Raw genomic sequence first — 17239 nt, forward strand, 5'->3', positions numbered from 1 at the left:
TCATAAAATCAAGGTATTCTTGAAAGTTTATGTAATAATCTCAAGTGCCAGAAGACTTCAGCAACCACCCTTCGATTTTACAGAAGAAACTGAGATCCACAAAAGTTGCAACATGCTGTCAAACTATATAATAAAATGAATATTTAAGCATTGGGAAGTTCATTTTTTTTGAGATATAACTGACATATAACACTGTGTTAGTTTTAGGTGTATGACATAATGATTTGATATACATATATATTGTGAAATGATTACCACAATATGTTTAGTTAATATCCATCATTACACAGTTACCAAAAAAACGTGTGTGTGATAAGAACTTTTAAGATCTACGGGAAGTTCATTATTTAAATAATTCACTTATATAAATAAATAACCTATATTTCTTGCAAAAAATTGACTATTCAGTTTGCTTAAATTGGGCCACATATCTGCTTTATCTTAAAGTTCCCTACTGTACAACTTCAGAGGTACCAAAAATAAAATCCGTCCTCTGGAATGTAACTTAACTCCAACAGCAGCCTCTCCACTGCACCACAGCATGAACCCTCCTTTCCAATTAGCCTAGCCGCATACTCCTGCCTATTTGTCAGTTGATACACACCTTCCTCAAATTTGTTCATACCATTCTGAAGGCCAGGAACATTCTCCTACCTCGTATCTGAATACTACTCTTCTGGATCCAGGTCAGGTTCCACCTTGCCTTGAAGCATTTCCTAATCACCTCAGTTCACTCTGAATTCCCATCATATTTATTGTCACTTTCTTGGCAGTTAACAAATGTTACTTAGGATCCCTTATCTGATAATATAAGATGCCCAGAATTGTAATTGTTCTTTGTATGTGTTTTTCCCTACCCCCAAATTCTCTTTTGGTAGGTGTAGTGAGAACATGGAATAGGTATTTAAAAATCAAAACAGAACAACTTAGATGAGGAGAGGAAAACAGCTGGTAAAAGGATAAAATCGATTTTTTTCCTTTATTAAAATGTCCTTTGGGGACTTCCCTGGTGGCGCAGTGGTTAAGAATCCGCCTGCCAATTCAGGGGACACAGGTTTGAGCCCTGGTCCAGGAAGATCCCACATGCCTCGGAGAACTAAGCCCATGTGCCGCAACTACTGAGCCTGCACTCTAGAGCCCATGAGCCACAACTACTGAAGCCCGCACACCTAGAGCCCGTGCTCCACAACAAGAGAAGCCACCGCAATGAGAAGCCCACGCACCGCAATGAAGAGTAGCCCCCACTCGCTGCAAATAGCGAAAGCCCGCGTGCAGCAACGAAGACCCAACGCAGCCAAAAATAAATATAATTAGTTAATTAATTTTTTAAAAAGTCCTTTAATGCTGTTTAAATATCTTTTCAACTATAAAGATATTAAAAGAATAATTAGGAAAATATGGAACATTGCATAACCTTCAACACAGCAATTCTGCTTCCACTTTAGGAATCCATCCTAAGGAATCAATCTGATCAGTGTACAAAGATTCATCACAGAATAATTTATAAGCAAAAATTGGAGAAAAAGGAAGTTCTTTAGGAGGGAATGGACCAAATAAAATATGATGCATCCATACAACATATTTCTATGTAGTTACTTTAAAAGAGTATTAGTAATGACATGAAATTTTTAAAGTTGTTTCTATTTTTTGTATTTCTCCATGATTTAATGATCAGAAAAAAGCAAATCTTTTCACTCTGAAAAAAATATAGTGTAGATTTGAAATAACATACAACTATTTACCACTTAAGAAGTGACACACTAGCTCATGAAGAGTAATCCTCAACAATGTATCAAAGTCAACATGTAATCAACTTCCCTGCTGTTTTCATGTTGTTTCTTCATGCCAGAAGTTTCTGAAATAATTACCAATAACTTTCACTGAAGGAAGTTTTCACCTATTCAGAGGACAGACATCTCCATAAGTGGTGACAGGATGGCAATGAGTCAAGTCATCATCAAGTCAAGTTATATTCCAAAGGTCAACAACAACGACCACCACCAACACCCCATCATCAGACCAACAAGGCAGAGGGGAAATCCACTGAGTTAGCATCTCTAATCAACAGATTTGAATACTGGAGTACATGAAGACCAAGATGGTATCTTTTTGTTGACAGGATTTCAACTTCAATGGCTCCCACAGCCATTCCACTTCAGATGCTCATGGACATTCTCATACCTTAGCAAGGATCTCTTGGAATTTTTTCTACTTCCCAGATGCGAACTTCCGAATTTTTCTCTCTGAACTTCTATTCCATCTACCAAGAGGAAGGGAACACTCAAGACGAGAAAACAAGTACAAAAGCCCTGAAGGAGGACCTAGCTGGGCATACTGGAAGAACAGAAAGAAAGCCAGTGCAGCCTGAGCATGGGGCACAAAGGCGAACTGCAGAAGAAAATGGAAGGGATGATATCACAGGGGGCCCAGCGGGTCAGGATAAAGACCTAGGATGTTGTGTTTTCAAAAATTTTTCCACTCCCATGGTGAACCAATCTTATGTAAATAAAACCTAGATTTATGTTTCAAAGCTCACCTGCTCTTCCAAAACCCAGTGCAATAGATTAAAACTGCCTGCCTGCTAAGCAGCATCTCTTAAATGTCAATATATGCAAAGCCAAACACTATCTTTTTTCCCAAACCAGTTCCTCCTGACTATTTTATACCTGTTAAGAGACCGACCATTACCCAGGCTTGACATCTCAAAGCGATTTCATTCCTTGTCTACTGTCCATCCCCACTACATACAGGCTCCACAGGTCCCCAAACCTCCAACCTACTCTTTCTTTTCTAGTCCCAATGCCCCCATCCTAGTTCACACTAGCACCAATTCTTATTCCAATTACTGGAATAGGCTAAACTGTCCAGACCTTCAGTTCCTTCCCCATCAAATATATCCTATATGATGTCATTTAGATACTTTTAAGACCATCAACAAGCAGGTTATATACAAATTTATTATCTCAAGTTCTGACTTTACTTCAAGCTCCACTCACATTTCTGCCTACTTAACGTATTTATACTCAGCCTCATTCACATCTCAAATTTTAACATGTCTAACACTGAACTCCTGACTTCTGATCTTCCCTCCAAATCCCACACCTACTCTTCCCATTCCTATTGCCCACTCCCATCTCAGTAAGTGGCACCTCTACCCATCCAATTACTTGAGCCCGAAACCTGGGAGTCATCCTTGACACTTTCTTCTCCCTAAACCCCCACATTCACTCTAAAATTAAACAGATTTTCTTTGACATAGTTCTCCCTAAACCCCCACATTCACTCTAAAATTAAATAGATTTTCTTTGACATACTTCTCAAATAATCTACTTCTCTCCATCACCTCTGCCACTGAGTTCCACCTGCAAAGATACTTATTTAGGTGGTATGAGGTGAAGCCCAGGCTTCAGGAGCTTTAAAAGCTCCCTGGGTGATTCTGGCATGCAGCTAAGGGCTCACCCTCTGCTCTACAGGTCCTGGACTCCTACGAACCACTCCAAGCTTATTTCTACTACTTTCTCCCTTGTTCACCTAACTCCACCCACCTGACCTCCTTGCTGGTGCCTTGAACATGCCAGGCACATACATTCCTCCTGGCTTTTGCCCTTGCTACTCCCTCTGCCTGGAGTCTCTGGTTTACTCCTCCACCTTCTACTTCTACAGATATTTACTCAAATATTACTTTTGTAGTGATTTAGTGAGACATTCCCTGACCATTCTATCTAAAATTGCAATACCCACCTCCACCTCAATGCTCAGCATCTCTTTCTCTGGCTTTATTTTTCTCCTTGGGACTTACCACATTCTAACATAACATATATTTTATTTATCTTGTTTACTGCCTGAATATGCACTTCATGAGAGCAGGGATTTTTGTCTGTTTTGTTCCTTAACTATATCCCCAGCAGCTAGAACATCATCTGGCACAAGGTAGGTACTCTATTAAAAATTTAGCTCCTCAGCAAGGCCTGCCCAGATTCCTCAATTAAATTTAATTTCCCCATTATCCCCCACAGTAATTTATTCCTTTCCTTCATAACATTTACAGTAATTTGTAATTATATTTTGTTTATTTGTTGAAGTTCCTTTCCTAGAATGTAAATTCCATGAGAACAGGGATTTTCTGTTTGGTTCACCACTATATACAGCATTCCTCACGCTTAAGTGGCACCGAGCACTTTAAAAATTTTTCGATGAATGAATTAATAAATGATTGAGGTCAAATACATTTTCTGAAAGCACACTCTGACCATGTTATTGTTTCAATCAAATACTTTCAAAGTCTCTCCATCACTCACCACATTAAACCCTAACTGCCTGGCCTTGGTAGAAGACCTCCCACGTTCTGGGCCAATTTACTTTCCTGTCTTAGCTCCCATTTTCCCATGTGTCTTTTGCTTCAGCTACACTACACTGCTCATTATTTCCAGTACGCACCCTATACTAACACGGCATTTCCCCACCTCCACATTTTTACTCATGACATTCCTTCTGCTTGAATTCCCTTCTTATTCCTGCCTATCAAAATTCCAGCCTTTAAAATACCTACCCTTCAAAACCCAGCTCAAATGTAACCTTCACAAAGGTAGTCCTCCCACCCTAACTTTCCCAAATGAATGGTCTCTTCCTCTTCTTTTTTTGTTTTTGGCCGCGCCACGGGGCTTGTGGGATCTTAATTCCCCGATCAGGGATCGAACCCGTGCCCTCTGCAGTGGAAGTGAGGAGTCTTAACCACTGGACCGCCAGGGAAGTCCCTCTTCCTCTTCTAAACACCAAAACACATAATACTGGTTTAATTCCCCACTCATTTCAGAACATACCCTCCCCCACCTTTTACAAACTCTTTTGTTTATAATTACTCAATAGATACTTGTTGAAATGAAGTCACTTAGCCCCACTAGTCCCCCTTCTCTGTCATAAAACATATTTAAATTTGGGGGGAGGGGGTGTTTTCTTTCACAAGACTCTTTAATGACCAAAAAGACTTAAAGCTGAAATAGCAGATTCCTAGCCTTAACCTTCCCTTCTATGTTTTTTCTGAAAAGGCAAGATCTTCCCAAATGCAACCTTTGGAGCTCAGACTTTTTAATGTACTCAACTGCTTGAAAAAAATGTTAAGCTGCACGTGCTACTATGATGACATAAATTCCACAAGCCATATTAAAATGGGTTACCCTAAGATTATGACATATTTGAAAGACTATCTGGCTAAAAATCTGAATACCTTAAATTCTGCTGTTTGAAAATGATAATTACTAGGAAAATATTCTGTTCAACAAGAAATCTGAAACTGTTTATGATCTCTTAAGTATCCCATTCATTTCTACATCACGTTAAATGATGTTAAGTAACACTACCAGCAATCCAGTAAAACTCTACCATGAAACACTTGTTGTACCTCAAATAGTAGACTTCTGTTTCCCTACCCACTGGGGTTCCCAAAGTGTAGTTCAGAGATCCCTGAAAAGTCCCTTTCATTGAGTCTGTTAAGCTGAAACTATTTTCATAATACTAAGAAACTACTGCCTTTTTCATTGTGTTGGCATTTGCACTGGTGATACAAAATCAGTAATGGGTATAACTGTGGATGCCTTAGCTTAAATCAAGGTAATGGCATCAAACTGTACTAGAGTTATGTGTGTCTTTTATCATCATGGACTAGTGATCTTTTTAAAAAGTCAATTTCACTTAAAAATGTTCTTGATGAAGCAATAAAAATTATTAATTTTATTAAATCTGAGCCCTTGTATGGGTCTTTTAAATATTCTGCGTGATGAAATGGGAAGTATGCAAACAGCACCTCTACAGGATAGTACATCGGTTGTCTCCAGGAAAAGCGATTGTGACTCTGATTAGTGAGCTAAACTAACTGCTTTTTTCATGGAACACTACTTTTACTTGGAACAAAGGGCAAACTGTGGTTATTCAGACGTGACTATTTAGCAGGCATTTTCTTGAAAATGAAGTGATTCTGTCCGTTCAAGGAAAACAATTGATAGTATTTGTTGCCAGTGATAAAGTCCAAGCTTTCAATCAAAAATTAAAATTTTGGAAATACTGTAGCTGCTTAATAGATGCCCAATACTTACAAATTTTTCTGCTAAGAAGGATAGTGATATTAGCTAATGTGGGTTTTTGGTATTATATTATGAAACGTGTCATTTGGAAGATCTGCTTAACTCAATGAACCAACATTTCCTAAACAACCAATGCATGATATTATAAAATCATGTATCATGATATTACAAAATTCATGTAAATGAATTTTAATGTAACAGTAACATCGATATGATTTCAGATTCCACACTGCAACCTAACTTATGAAGAAACTACCAATTATCAAGTTTTGGTGTAGTATCAGAGAATAATATGCACAATTGTCTGAAAATAATCCTCCCTTTTCCAACTACAAGTCCTTTAAGGCCATATTTTCTTCATGTATTTCAATCAAAACAATTTATCACATCAGATTGAATACAGAAGCAGATATGAGATTCTAGCTGTCTTCTATTAAGCAGGATATTTAAGAGATTTGCAAAAATCTAAAAATGTCACTCTTATAATTTTTTAAAGTTATTTTTCATAAAAATATATTTTTTGTGTTAATATGATAGCTTTTTAAGTAATTAATATTTTTTTTAATGTTTTTTGTTTTAATTTCTAATTTAGTAACTATCAATAGATATAAACCACATAAAGAAAAGCTGAATAATTTTTAAGGGTGTAAAGAGGGACTTCCCTGGTGGTCTAGGGGTAAAGAATCCACCTTCCAATGCAGGGGACACAGGTTCGATCCCTGGTCAAGGAACTAAGATTCCACATGCTGTGGGGCGACTAAGCCCGCGCACCTCAACTAGAGAAAGCCTGCTCGCCACAACTAGAGAGAAGCCTGCGTGCCGCAATGAAAGATACCATAGTGAAGATCCCGTGTGCTGCAGCTAAGACCTGACACAGTCAAATATAAAATATAATAAATAAATAAAACAAATAAATATTTTTAAAAAGTGTAAAGAGTTCTGAGACCAAAAAGTTTTGAGAACCACTGCTTAAGAGAATTTGCCTCTGATTCCAGCCCCAAATTGTTTTTTGTATCCTCAACCAGAGTTGAACCTGGGGCAGATATCTGGCCCAGGGGAAATCAAGCCTTAGACTGACCAAATCAGATATTGCTCAGGAATCTGAATTAAGCTTCATGGATACTGAGGTCTGTTTATGGTGAAACACTAGAGTCCATTACCTCTAACTGCTGAAGTATTGTACTTGGAACTGTCTTGGTGCCAGTCCTTTCTGAAGCGTTGTTGTTCACCTTTTCCTTGGATTCGACGACAGCTATTTCCTTCTGATAAATCTTTTATATGAGCTATTTTAAATAAGCTTCTTTTCCTTATGATCAAGAAAGCCTTAACACCATAGAACCTCAATGCCGTTACCAAAAGTGTTTCATCTGGTGTCCTTGTATGAGACAACAAATTATAACAAGATTCCCCTCCATATGAAGACCATATTCCTATATAAAAAAAAATCACTCCAACAAAACTAAAAATTGAATGGAAATTATTGGCTCATTCAGAATAAGAGACAAACTTAACGACCAGCTGCTAGATAAGGGAGGCTTTGCTCTCTTTTGGAGAAGGCCATTATATATCATGTCAATACAATTTAGACAGCAAATGCTTCACTGAAATACACCAATCTGACAGGGTTTTTCAGAGAGGTTGATGAACAGAAAAAGAACAAGGTAGTGAGACCTGCCCTACCAGATATGAACGACTATTATAAAGCTATGATAATTAAGGCAGTGTAGTACCAGCACAAGATATGCAAACAGACCAATGGTACAGAATATAGAGAACACAGACACAAATCCTCATATATTTGGAAACATGTAGGTGGTATTTAAAGTTGTAGGGGGCAAATATGACTATTCAAGAAATGATGGTGGCATATCAGGTTATCCTATGGAAAGAAAATTAAATCCCTACTTTGGGTTATCCTTATGAAAATAATTAGATCCCTACCTAACACCAAGCATCAAAATAAATTCTAGGTGGATCAGAAACCTAAATGTGAAAAGCTTAACTTTAAAACCTGTAGAAGAAAATACAGGATGTAACTATTACCTCACAAGAAACACACCATAAAGGAAAAAAAAAATCCTACTTTAAAGTTTAAACTTAGTGTCAACAAAAGATAAAGTTAAAAAACAAATTAAAATATACCCATTATGGATGGCTATTATTTTTTTTAAAAAGCAGAAAATAACAAGTGTTGCCAAGGAGTAGAGAAGCTGGACCCTTGTGCACTATTGGTAAGAATGTAAGCTGGTGCAGCCACTACATTAAACTGTATGGAGGCTCCTTAAAAAAAGTAAAAAAGAATTAACACATTAACACATAATTCAGCAATTCCACTTCTGGGTATATACCCAAAAGAACTGAAATCAGGGTCTCAAAGAGATATTTGCCCGCCTATGTTCAGAGGAGCATTATTCACAACAGCAAAAGGTGGAAGCAACCCAAGTGTCCATTGGTGGATGAATGGATAAACAAAATGTAATTACATACATACAAAGAAGTATTATTCAGCCTTGGAAAGGAAGGAAATTCTGACACATGCTAAAGTATGGATGAACCTCATGGACATCATGCTAAGTGAAATAAGCCAGATACAAAAGGACAAATACTGCATGATTCCGCTCCTATGAAGTAGCTAAAGTAGTCAAAATCATAGAAACAGAAAGTAGTACCTGTTTCTAAATACCAAGAAAAGGATTATGTAAATCTCAAATTAAGGAGATGAATGATTACATATACATCTTTTTTTTTCTTACAGATAAATAGATGGATAGGAGGAATTAGAGGTCTTCAGAGAACTACTGCAAGCCCTTCTTTGATGTAGCTGGTGCCACAGCCTGAAGATTTATGCCAACAGCTTCTTAGAAAGCAACAGTCAAGAATAAAGGTCTCTGGGGCTTCCCTGGTGGTCCAGTGGTTAACCCTCTGCGCTTCCACTGCAGGGGGTGTGGGTTTGATCCCTGGTCAGGGAACTAAGATCCCGCATGCCGCGTGGCGTGGCCAAAAAATAAAAAACTTTTTAAAAAGAGTTGTTGGGACTTCCCTGGTGGCGCAGTGGTTAAGAATCTGCCTGCCAACGCGGGGGACACAGGTTCGAGCCCTGGTCTTGGAAGATCCCACATGCTGCGGAGCAGCTAAGCCCGTGCGCCACAACTACTGAGCCTGCACTCTAGAGCCCAGGAGCCACAAGTGCTGAGCCCACATGCCACAACTACTGAAGCCCGCACACCTATAGACCGTGCTCTGCAGCAAGAGAAGACACTGCAATGAGAAGCCTGTGCATTGCAACTAAGAGTAGCCCCCGCTCGCCGCAACTAGAGAAAGCCCGCGCGCAGCAACGAAGACCCAATGCAGCCAAAAATATATAAATAAATAAAATTTTTTCTTTAAGTGTTAAAAAAATAAAGGTCTTCACAGTCAAGCAACAGTTACTGTCCGAATGTAAAATTCCCATTCTGTGGTCTGCATCCAGCTCTCCCAAAGCAGCATGACCAACTTTGCCACACAGAGCAACTAAACAACTCCTGCCAATTCTATTAAAACATGACCATAGTTGTAAGCATGAAGGCCCAAGTGTTCCCTAAAGAGGCTAAACTTCAGAATCTTTTTTCCTATAATGGGAGCTTGTCAAAAACAAAAGTAAAAGAAGCTACTGGATCTTAGTAGCAAATGTATCAGCATAGCCTTTCAGAGTGATTCACCATGACTGAAAACAAACACAAGAAACAGGTGTGCTTCCCTGAATACACAACCAGAATTGAATATGGAGGCAGTATTGTTATGAAACTAGGTTAAGAATAACCTTATAAAATCTGAAAGTAAATATGACAAGATGGTAAAAAGAAAAATGAATTTCAGATAAATATCAGAATACTGTTATTGTCAGGCTTTGAGTAACTTGAAATCAGTAAGTTACTCAAAATACCACTAAATGGGAAGAATCTTATAAATCATTTTCTGCTAAGGCAGGAATTAGTTTAGCCCCTAAAACAGTTTTAGAATGTAGTTCCACTGTATCTTTCATTTATATTATCCTTCATTAGTGTGATGGATTTTCAGAAAACACTGTGGATGCATCAACATTTCTGAGTCCATAGTACACGATAAAAATCCACAGGATCCAGCACTGTTCCACACCCTGTGTTAAGACAGCTAGATATCAGAGTTCATGGCCTATCTGAAAATTTTCCCTAATTAAGAAAAATTTGTCTCTTTTTTATGATGAAATCTAGTGATAATGAAAACAACATGCTATTACAGCATAATCTTACATAACAGTCCAACTGTGTTGGAGAAATGTGTGTAATTGAGGAAAAGGGAGGAAAGACAAACACATACTTGTACATATATACATATACACACAAAGATTTATAACAATCAAAACCCATATCCCCAAGATACTATATACAAATTATCAGTTTCCAAATTTCATCCTGTGTACCTTTCAATCTCAGAAAAAAAGCAAGGTTGCTCATGAGAGAAGAAACTCCCCAGTCTCCTCTATAGCTAACCTTATATTAACAATGTCGGGGTGGGAAGCAATGCTCTCTTCAGAGATACTACCTGTCTTTCACAAAGACTATTCAAGATAAGAAATCTGTGAGGTCTCAGATTCAGAATCCAGCAATGCCAGTGGCACAGAAGTGAGTCAAACACTAGGTGCATTGTGTTAAAAGAAAGGCACCTTTAGTTTTTAGAATTTGGTGCCAGAAACTCCCTAGGGAGATGAACAACATAATTTATTAAAAGGGAAGAAAATGTAATTAATGTATATATAAATGTACAGAGGTGAGGTGAGGGGACATTTGAGACAAGAAAAATACAAAGTGATCCAGGGACTTCTTTTACTAGAAGCACTCATACACCAAGCTTAAGGGTTCCCATAGGTCAAATATGGGACATTTTGAGTATCAAAAAAAAGGCTATAATTATTGGTAAAACATAGACTAAATTAAAATCCACGAGTTTATAATGATACTAAAACCAAGAGAGCAAGAAAAAGAAACAATTCATTTGCTATCATTAAAGGTATACCAACTCCTTACTCAGAAAATTGCTAAAGGGAAAATTAATAATTTACCTGAACTTCTGGGAAGAAATTATAATTTTTTCCTAACCAATGAGGGAATTCTTTACAGAAGATGGAAGGCAAAGGAATGGCAGAATTAGAAAATTACCATTTTGTAATAACCAAAGAAATAACTGATTCAGGCAAGGATCATCATCATCAGGTGAAAGGTTGCTGGAGAAGTAAAATAGTATCATGCCAAAGTGTCACCACTCTACAGATTACTTGCTAATTACAAAGGGGAAAAAAGTCTTTACAGTGGAGAGAGCTGGTATTTATGGTCTTGAACAAACAAATTCATCACCATTAACAGTCAGACATTAGGACACGATGTTTCTCTTACTGTGATGTGATACGAGGTACATAGCATCACCTATGAAGTATTATTACCAAAAATGTTTAACCTGAATCTAACTAAGACTTCACTGCCAGTTTGTAGGAAATACAGAGATAAAGGAACAAATTAAATGAAAACTGTGAGGAAACACTCAGAAAATTCCAGAAGTGATATGTTATACAAGACAGATGGCCTGGTCTCTTCGAAAAGGCAATACTGCGTGGCTCCTAAATATAGGGTTCTAGATTGAGAAAGAGACTAAAGAGGGGACTTCCTGGGCGGTCCAGTGGTTAAGACTTCACCTTACAATGCAGGGGGTGCAGGTTCGATCCCTGGTCGGGGAGCTAAGATCCCACATGTCTCGTGACCAAAAAACCAAAACATAAAAAAAAACAGAAGGGGGCTTCCCTGGTGGCGCAGTGGTTAAGAATCTGCCTGCCAATGCGGGGGACACAGGTTCGAGCCCTGGTCCAGGAAGATCCCACATGCTGTGGAGCAACTAAGCCCATGCGCCACAACTACTGAGCCTGCACTCTAGAGCCCGTGCTCTGCAACAAGGGAAGCCACAACAGTGAGAAGCCCGCACACCACAACAAAGAGTGCCCCCAGCTTGTCTCAACTAGAGAAAGCCCACGAGCAGCAACAAAGACCCAACACAGCCAAAAATAAAAACAAATTAATAAATAAATTTATATAAAAAACAGAAGCAATATTGTGACAAATTCAATAAAGACTTTAAAAAAAGAGACTAAAGAGACATGTTTGGAGAAAAAAAACCAATAGCTAACAAGTATTGTATTGGAGACAACTGGGAAAATCTGAACATGAACTGGATATTAGATAGTATTAGGAAAGTATTGTTAATTGCCTCAGCTGTGACAATGTAAGAACAATTAACTAAAACAATGTCTTTATTTTAAAAAGATGCATCTAAAGTAAAGCATTAAAGTATTAAGGTGTCATGATATCTACAAGATAAAGATTTATATATTATATGTAAAGACACATGCACATACATAGATACAGCAAATACAGAAAACATGAAAAATTGTTGAATCTAGGGGATAATTGATATAAGGGTGATAACGGTACTGTTCTTTCAATTTTTCTGTATGTTTAAAATTTTTCACCTAAGCAGTTGTTAAGGGGGGGGGGGGCTCAAAATGTACTTCCTCCCGGAAGGCCTTCCAAATGACCTCGCCTCTAAATCTTAATCGCTTCTTTACAAAGTCGTCTCAGCATGTAACACAGTATATTTCTGTTCCTGTTCTGTTTTCTAATTGTTCTCTTATAATTTGATATATTCAGATTTGGTTTTCCAATAAAACTGTAAGCTCCTTCCAGCACAGACATCTTTTAATTCTTTTCTATTTTCTCACAGCTCATAGCGAAGCACAAATTCTGCAATTAGCAGACTCTTTTTTTTTTTTTTTTCTGCGGTACGCGGGCCTCTCACTGTTGTGGCCTCTCCCGCTGCGGAGCACAGGCTCCGGACGCGCAGGCTCAGCGGCCATGGCTCACGGGCCCAGCCGCTCCGAGGCATGCGGGATCCTCCCGGACCGGGGCACGAACCCACGTCCCCCGCATCGGCAAGCGGACTCTCAATACTGTGCCACCAGGGAAGCCCCTAGCAGACTTTTTAAAAGTACCAGTAGCGAACCGGTTTTCAAGGCAGAAACAGAGACACAGATATAGAGAATAAACGTCTGGACACCAAGTGGGGGGGGGGTGGGATGAACTGGGAGATCGGGGTTGACATATATACGCTAATATGTATAAAATAGATGACTAATGAGAACCTGCTGTATAGCACAGGGAACTCCACTTCGCTGTACAGTAGAAACTAACACAACATTGTAAAACAACTATACCCCATTAAAAGAAAAAAAGTAAATAAAATAAAAATTTAAAAAAATAAAAGTACCAGTAGCAGTATTCTGTGCAGGCACTCAGAAAAGCACCTTAACTAACTGGGTTAGCTTTTCAACTCCTCGACAGAATGGCAGTTCACTCGTATAAACAATTTTGAGTCACTGCTATCAAAAAGAGATCATCAAACATCACTTATGGGCTTACAGAATTTCACATAGAGAAACTAGCAGCAAGAGTTAAAGGGAGAAATTAGAATATAGGTTCTACATGTCTTCCTAGCATTGTTAATGGATTTCCCGTGTTATCCAGGCATACAACTTTATTCTCATGACATTATTCTTCAGTCCAAAAATGTCTATCACCACCACTCCCATCTGCAAAACAGTGACAGTATTTACCCACAACTCCTGGGTGTAATGAATCTTAACAAGCTACATAATAAACTTTAAAAACTGAGATAAGGGGCTTCCCTGGTGGCACAGTGGTTAAGAATCCGCCTGCCAAGGCAGGGGACACGGGTTCAAGCCCTAGTCCGGGAAGATCCCACATGCCACGGAGCAACTAAGCCCGTGTGCCATAAATAAATAAATAAATAAATAAATAAATTTAAAAAAAAAAAAAAACTGAGATAAAAGAGTGCACAGACTTTTTTTTTCTTTTTTTGGCAGTGCCTCGTGGCATGCAGGATCTTAGTTCCCTGACCAGGGATCAAACCCATACCCCCTGCAGTGGAAGCGTGGATTCTCAACCACTGGGCCACCAGCGAAGTCCCCTGCACAAAGATTTTTAAAATTTGATAATACAGTGTTGGTGAGAAAAGAGGCAGACTCATACACTGCTGGCAGGAATATAAATACAACCTCCATGGAAAGCAATTTAGTGATATCTAACAACATTAAAAATGCATATATCCTTCCACTAGGAATTTATCCAACAGACACCCATGTACATAAAAAGTACATAAAAGGAGTTAATTGTAGCACTGAAAACAACCTAAGTATCCAATAAGAGCTGGCTGAATGACGGTACATCTATACAGTGGAATATCTGCCATCTTTCAAAAAGGGAGAGGTACTCTACGTACTATATGAAATGACAGCCAAGATATACTAAGTAAAAAAAGCAAAGTGCAGAATAGTGGGTATAGTATCTTATCATTTGTATAAACAACAAATAAAAACAAAATACTAACGAATACATAGTTGTATATGCTTATCAAAGCATTATCTCTCGAAAGGTAAACAAAATACAGGTAACAACAGTTTCCTTTGAGGGAGGTAACTAGAACGATGAAAGGAGGACAGGAGAAGAAAGATTCTTCCCTCTCTGTGTAGCGTCTGAGTTTTATTTCATATGTATGTACATGTGTTACCCACTTTAAAGAGTGATTTTTTAAACAGGGCTCTGCACCAGTTCGAATTATTTAATTAATACTTATCTTAACCTAAAAGCATTTCATGTCTTCATACCATGAAAAGTTTACATGAGACTTTAGTAAATTCAACCAGATAAAAACAAAGCATCCTACAGGACAGAAGCCTACTGAGAAGAGAAATGGACATTTATTACCTCCATAGCTTTACTTCAAGATTTTACCAGACTACCTGATGGAAGTCTGGACATAGGCAACACTAAACATCTCCAAGCACCAAACTAACCACTATGAAGAGCTCTAAAAGGAGAAGTCCCAAAGTACCAAATGGACACCAACCACCCCCAGCCTAAGTGTGAAGCTGTCACAATAACTTACACTCCTCAGTCTTCACACAAGGAAAAAAAAGATGAGTCTCCAGCTCTTTCACAGGACACAAGAAGATATATGCCCCCCAAATTCCTACGCTTCCTGTGTCCTCTCTTGGCTCCAGCTGTAACCATGGCAACAGAAAACAGCAGCTGTAACCATGGCAACAGAAAACAGCACAAAAGACAGCTGAACCATGAGAAGGCCAGAGTTAAGTGGGGAAGTGAAAAAAAAAAATATATATATATATATATATACTTTAAGGCCCAAGAACATAAGGTCCTAGAGTTAAGAGTGGCAGCAAAAAAAAAAGCCTTGAGAGGCAAATACCAAAGAAAGAACACAAAGGAAAGAGAAGAGAAAATAAGGCTCACTAATATGTCCCATTCCTAAGTTATCCAGATAGGAGACAAGGTTGGCAAAGACAACTGAAAAACACAGAAAGTGTGCACACACACACCCCCAACAATTTAGTTATTCATTTCAATGCTATTCAGCAAACCTTTTGCTTGTAACAGTTTATTAACTCCTCACTCTGTTCTGATGGCAGAGGGAAGCAGCAAGTACCCAAAGCAGTGGCAACACAGGAAGGAGCAAATTAAGGGACCACGTATAATCTGCCAACTGAAAACCCTGGTTCTAGATCACTGAAATACTATTGTACCTTAAAGTTAATTTTTAAAAATTACTCTTTGTTATTTGCGAATGTGAAAGAAACACCACTCTTGTTACTTAAAATTAAAACGTCCACTGGGTAATTTATTGTCCACCAGTAGCTTCAGATTGCTTTTGTTTTCATGTGCTGTTCAGAGCATCAATAATGTACAGCTAAAACGAAAGCGCTAAGGAAGATCTTTTACCAAAAAAGAGGCAAATAGGTCACACAAAGTAGGAGGGCTGGAGATGAGAGAACCCTGACGTCTTGATTTACAATTACTACTCTAAGCCCTATACCCTTCGCTCTTTATCTAGTTCTGTGAGAATAATAAATAATTTTACTAAACGAAAACTCCCCTTACTTTCTTTTTTATGACCCTAGTCCTCCTTAGAAAGGCTACCAAAATCCCCTGCCAGAATAATTGAATGGGTTGGGGCACCTACTCCTAAATTTAGGGGAAGTTTGCATTAAAGATACAACATGACGATGGGAGTATCCGAGGAAAGAAAAATAATGCTACAACTAGAAGTTGCAGTGACAGTTTCAAAAGAAGGGTCAGCATGGGGCATGTTGGCTCTGGGAGGCGTTTGTAGCCTGGGAGTCTCTAGGACAACACAAGATGCGAACGGTGCTTTGTCATAAACTCCCTTAAATAATTTAAATCCTCCCTTTTGGATAAAAGCAACAGGCTCACTACCTGGCACCAAGTCTAGCCCACTGCCCGGGAAGGCAGGCGCGTGGTCAACGGTCTCTTTATCCCGCAGGTCCCTGCAACACAGCGATGCGCATGCGCCCCGAGGGCAGGGAACAAGCACCCCCGGCTCTTTCACACTCGCGCATGCGCAGTCACCCATCTCGCCGCAGGCGACAGCTCACTATTTGGCAAGGGGGATGGGGCTGGGAAAATTATGGGGGGGCCGAAGGCGGGGGCGCGTTTACGGTTGATTAGTCTCTGGCATTCGCGGGCCACGTAACCCGGCATGTGGGAAATGGGGCAGAGAAGAGTTAGTACGGCGGCGGGGGGCGGGAGTGTGGGGGGGTCAGTCACCCCTTAAGGGAGACGGCCCCCCCCACTCCGACAGGACAACCCTCTTCCTCGACTCTCCTCCCCCCACTCACCTGAGAGCGGCGGCGACAGCTGCTGGTCCCCGTCCCCCTGCACTCGCCTCATACTGTCCGCAACATCCGGGACCTGCGGAACCGCCGATACACAAATACACACACACTCGGAGCGCGCACACTCACACACATACACACACACCGAAACACACCAGCCGGGGCGTCATGGCGTCAGCACGTCGACGCAGCGAGCGCGTACCCGCCGAGCCCCACCCCGCGCGGCCTCCGCCCCCTCTACTCCCCTCCCCTCCCTTCTCTGGGTTCTCATGCCCCTCCTCCTTCTGCTTCAAGACTCCGCCTACCTTCCCTAGTGCGCATGCGTCCTGGTTCTCACCGGTGCCCGAGGATTTGAGGGGAAGGAGGGGCCTGA

The 17239-nt window shown here is 39.6% G+C and overlaps 1 protein-coding gene across 4 annotated transcripts in view; it reads right to left on the bottom strand.

Moving 5' to 3' along the window:
• Nucleotides 1-17037, bottom strand: part of SPOP (speckle type BTB/POZ protein) — a 65878-nt gene extending 48841 nt beyond the window's left edge. For all 4 annotated transcript variants that reach the window (XM_081218291.1, XM_081218294.1, XM_081218293.1 and 1 more), the window contains exon 1: nucleotides 16870-17037. The gene's annotated coding sequence lies outside the window, so the exon portion shown is untranslated. The remainder of the gene's footprint in view (nucleotides 1-16869) is intronic.
• Between the last annotated feature and the right edge of the window lie 202 nt (nucleotides 17038-17239).

Source organism: Mesoplodon bidens, assembly GCF_964165515.1.
Source record: "Mesoplodon bidens genome assembly, chromosome: 19".
NCBI classification, from domain to species: domain Eukaryota; kingdom Metazoa; phylum Chordata; class Mammalia; order Artiodactyla; family Ziphiidae; genus Mesoplodon; species Mesoplodon bidens.